We start from the raw sequence: 5,000 nt of genomic DNA, 5'->3' as shown, positions 1-5,000 counted from the left end.
ATACAACAAGGCCATGGACTTCATTCAAACCTCATTCGCTGGACACACAAACTATGACATCACACACAGACAGAAACAAGCACACAGAAAATCAAACACACAGGTTATCTCCCTCTCTCTCTCCCTCACACACACAAACACACACACACACACACACACACACACACACACACACACACACACACACACACACACACACACACACACACCTGCGCACACGCACACACATACACGCACACACATGAATTAAAACGAAGGTTTAAAGTTGGCATGTTTTTTTGCAAACAAATCTCTTCAGTTGTTTTTAGGCAAGACAGCTTGGGAGGGGTGTGTGTGCAGAGGAGGCGGTTCCGGTACAGTGTAAGTCCGACAGGAATGGCACAGAGGAGAGAATGGGAAAGCGATACACAGGGATGCAGTGCTCAGAAGCATCCTTATTGACATCATGCATTTCAATATTATCATTCTGAAGAATGAGTCCATATAGTGAATGTTTACTGTACAGCATGTAGTATATTGATCTGAAGACAGGACTTTAACAGTCCAGAGCCAGGCGACAGAGAGGACAGGGAGGATTACGAAGGAAGTTGGCACAAGGCTCAGCAGCATCTTTGTTGATGAAGTCCTGAAACATTATTACATATTGCGAGCAACATATGCTGTAATGTTCAGTCATCAAAATGTGTCCATAGTGTGAATGCATACTGTATATACTTTGATCCAAAGGCATGGCTGGTGCAGACCAGGGACCTCGTTTCTCGAAAGCATCACTGCTAACCAGTTAGCAACTTAGCAGGTTGCCAATATGACATTGCATTGCAACCAAGTAAGTTGCTAACTTAGTTAGCAACGACGCTTTAGAGTAGTATTTCTCAACGGGGGGCTACAGCCCCCCTGGAGGCGTTGGGAAGCGTTGAGAGGGGTACAGCTGAGTGGGGGCAGGGCTTAGTTCCAGGGTGCATTAGTCAATTTTATTTTTCAATACTAAGGGGGATATTGGCAAGCTTATGATGAGGTCAAGGGGGCGTTGGGAGGCTTGTGATGAGTTCAAGGGGGAGTTTGTTAAAAAAGGAGGAGATCCACTGCTTTAGAGAAACACGCTCCTAAATAGGCAGAGAGGACAGGGATGGTTGAGAGGATTGGATGGGGACGCGGGAGGAGACGCGGAAGGGGAAGGGACGGGGAAGGGGAAGGGGAAGGAGAAAGGGATGGGGAAAGGGAAGGGGAGGTGGGACAGGGCCCGGTCGGCAGCATCCTTGTTGTCTTTGGCTGGGGTCCCTGAGAGGCCATTATCCAAACTGCTCGCAGATGTGTGGACAGCAAATACATTTTCTCTTCTTTATTGCCTCGCTCGCTCGCAAATGAAGGTGGGAGAGAGGGAGAGGTAATCGTGTGTGTGTGTGTGTGTGTGTGTATGTGTGTTTGTGTGTGTCTGTGTGTGTACCCGACTGTCCGTGTGGGCACTTGGGAGTTTGTGTGCACATGCGTACATTTGCGTGCATTTGTGCGCATGCGTGCGAGTGTATGCGTGTGTGTGTTGTTCAGTCTTTATGATTATGCATGTGTGTGTATGTGATGTCATAGTTTGTGTGTGCTGTAAATGAGGACAGTGGCAGCTCTGACTTTTGCAGCCCTCTCTCTATCCCTCACAATATTTCTTCTTCTCTCCCTCTCACCCCCCCCTCTCTCTCTCTCTCCCTTTTATATTTGTTCTCCTCTCTCTCTCTCTCTCTCTCTCTCTCACTTTGATATTTGTTCTCCTCTCTCTCCTCTCTCTCCTCCTCATCTCTCCATCCTTCCCTCCCCGCTCCACTCTTCGTATTTACCCCAGCAGGAAAGGGAGAAGGGGAGTTCCCAGCTCCGTCTGACTTTTGCATATTTCTCCCTGTGTATCTGTCTCCTCCCAAATTCTCTCACTCTCTCGCACCCCCCCCTCTCTTCCCCCAGTCTTTTGTATTTGCCCCAGCCAGAGAGGGAGAAGGGGAGGTCCCAGCTCCGTGCCGGGGAGCCTGTCGTGCTTATCACCCCCAGACAAACAAGCGGAGGAGGCTGGGTAGAGGGGCTCAGCACTGGGCGAGGGAAGCCGGCCCAACTGTGGAGGGGTGCAGCGCGGCGATAAGCAGGCAGGGGCTTCCATGGGGCACATAGAGCGAATGGCACATGGATGGAAGTGAAAAAGAGGATGGATAGAGGGAAAGGATGACGTAGAGAGAGATGGAGAGAAGAGGAGAGCATCCAGAAGCTTCCATGGGACATGTAAAGCAAATGACAGACAGAGATGGAGGGAGGGAGAGAGAGAGGATAGAGGTGAGTGAAGGGTGGGGGGGGGTGTGGAGAGAGAGGATGATGGGGAGAGTGATGCAGAGAGAGGAGAGCAGGCAAAAGCTTCCATGGGGCATGTAGAGGGACTGGCACAGGAACGAAGGGATAAAAAGAGAGAGAGAGAGAGGATGGAGGGAGAGAGAGAAGCGGGTGAAGGGAGAAGGAGAGGATGGAGGGATGGAGATACATCGAGAGGAGGGATAGAGGAAGGGAGGATGAAAAGAAAGGAATGAAGAAAGGATGGAGAGAAGGGAGGCTTGCACAGCAAGTGACACAGGATGGAGAGATAGAGAAAGAGGGGGGAAGAGAGAGAGAGAGGAACGGAGAGAAAGACAGGATTGGAAAGCGTGAGCGTGTCTATGTGTAAGTGGTGGGGGGTGACGTTGGAAGCCTCTGGCTGGGAAACCCAAGCCAGCGGTGAAGCTTGTTCCAGCTTTTTACCCCCCTCTATCCTCTACTACACCGTACCGCCGACCCCCCTTTACAAGCAGGCTCCTACCTTCCTCCAGCCCACGCACTCTTACTGGCTTGTTCACTCCCCGCCTCGGTTGAAACTCTTAAAACATTTACACACATGGGCATTCAGCACCGGTGGCAGATGTAGGTTACGGCTACAGCTCTGTGTGTGTGTGTGTGTGTGTGTGTGTGTGTGTGTGTGTGTGTGTGTGTGTGTGTGTGTGTGTGTGTTTACTTATGTCAGTACTATTTGTGAGGGAGACAAAAGAATAAGAGGAAGACCGAGAAAGAGATCTCATAGCTCTGACATGAAAGAGTGAAAGAATAAAATATGTGAAATAAAAGGATGAAAACTGAGCAAAACAGAGAGAGGATTAATGAGGGACCTGGGAGAGCAGGGGAGAGAGAGAGAGAGAGAGAGAGAGAGAGAGAGAGAGAGAGAGAGAGAGAGAGAGAGAGAGAATGTGTGAGTGAAAGAGAAACGCCCCTCTGTCATCTCTCTGGCAGCCCCTTGAAGGCTCACCATGAAATGTGCTTTTGCTTTTTTCCTCCCTCTCTCCTCCCTCCCTCCCCCCTCCCTCTATCCCTTTCTCTCTCCCCCTCTCCTCTCATTACATTTCTCTCACTCTTTCTGTCTTTGTCGCTTTGTTTCTATGTCTCTCTTTCTCTTTCTCTGTCTCTGTCTCTCTCTCTCTCTCTCTCTCTCTCTCTCTCTCTCTCTCTCTCTCTCTCTCTCTCTCTCTCTCTCTCTCTCTCTCTCTCTCTCTCCCTGTTGTCTCTCTCTCCAAGGCCAGAGCAGGAAGTGGTGAAGCGCGCCACCACCAATTGATCCCCTGATGGATATCTGGCTCTTTGTGCTGCTGCCCACTTCTCCTCCGGCACAGCTGTCTGCCCAGATACCGGATAATCTACTCCCATTTCATCCCCCGAACCACCCCACACCCCATGCATACCCGCCCACTACCGCGCGCTATGCCACACCATGCCACACCACGCCATGCATTCCCAGTCCAAATACCCCCATGCTCTCACTATTCTCAACACCATACACACCACTACTTCTCATCCTGCCTCCTCCCATTTGCGGCCTTGGTACGACATGGGCAACGGATCGGAAATAGAGAGAGAGAGAGAGAGAGAGAGAGAGAGAGAGAGAGAGAGAGAGAGAGAGAGAGAGAGAGAGAGAGAGAGAGAGAGAGAGAAAGAGAAAGAGAGATAGAGAGAGAGCAAAAGTGTGCGGATTGAGAAAGTGATATAGAGAGACAGAGAGATAGATAGAGCGAGAGAGAGTGGGGGGGAGAGAGAGAGGAAGAGCGAGGGGGGATATACTAATCCATACTTGGAGTTGGATACGTTTGGGTTGTTTGTCTTCTCGGAGAATGACTGTTGGGAGGGAGGCTCGGGAAATGACAACTCTCCAGCACTGCTACCATCTGGCCAGTGATGAACATTCCAATTAGAATTCGCCGGCAACGAGACCCGAGCGACTCTCCCGGAACACAATAACAAACGCTGATAACATCCTCCACATCGCTGGCTGTTTGCATGCCGCTGAATCACATGGCACTGTAGAGTATATGATGAGTGAATCTTATCTTTTAGTGCGACAAGACATTACATTACATTGAATGTTATGTCTCGCTTCTCATGTGTTTCTTTAGTAAAGCATCAAAAACATCAGTTCGTATTCAAAAGAATTCGTTTACCATCTCTATGGGGAGTAACACTGATTGGCGTCAGGTCGACAGCCAATCAGCTTTACTCCCCATAGAGATGGCTCACTCATCTCACTCTAAGACCCGGGGACATATACACCGCATTCCACTTTATTATGCAAATGACATTTCCCCAAATAATCAATATGTATGACAGTCGTTATAATTTTCAAGTCATCAGCCATTAGAGTACAATTAAAACGTTTTTGAATGAACCTTCCAAAATAATAAAAAAAACCTAAAATTCCCAAAATGCTCTGTTCCAAATTATTACGCAAAACAGTTTTTTAGTGTTATAATCCAAATTTCTTTCTTTTTTTCCCATTTACATCAATACTGTTGGCATTTGGTACCATCTAAATTACATTTCAATGTTCAAAATTTGGTTATAAGCTGTAACTGGAATGCTGCATTTAACATTGAAGTCGATGGCAGGACATTGTATGGGAGTTATGGAAGCCCAGATATCCTTGATGCTTTGCTCTCAGCTGTTTTTGTTTGTTTGGT

The sequence above is a fragment of the Engraulis encrasicolus genome, chromosome 8 (genome assembly GCF_034702125.1).
Source record: "Engraulis encrasicolus isolate BLACKSEA-1 chromosome 8, IST_EnEncr_1.0, whole genome shotgun sequence".
In the NCBI taxonomy this organism is placed as follows: Eukaryota; Metazoa; Chordata; class Actinopteri; order Clupeiformes; family Engraulidae; genus Engraulis; species Engraulis encrasicolus.
The sequence above is the reverse complement of the archived record's forward strand: the minus strand, read 5'-3'. Positions refer to the sequence as shown.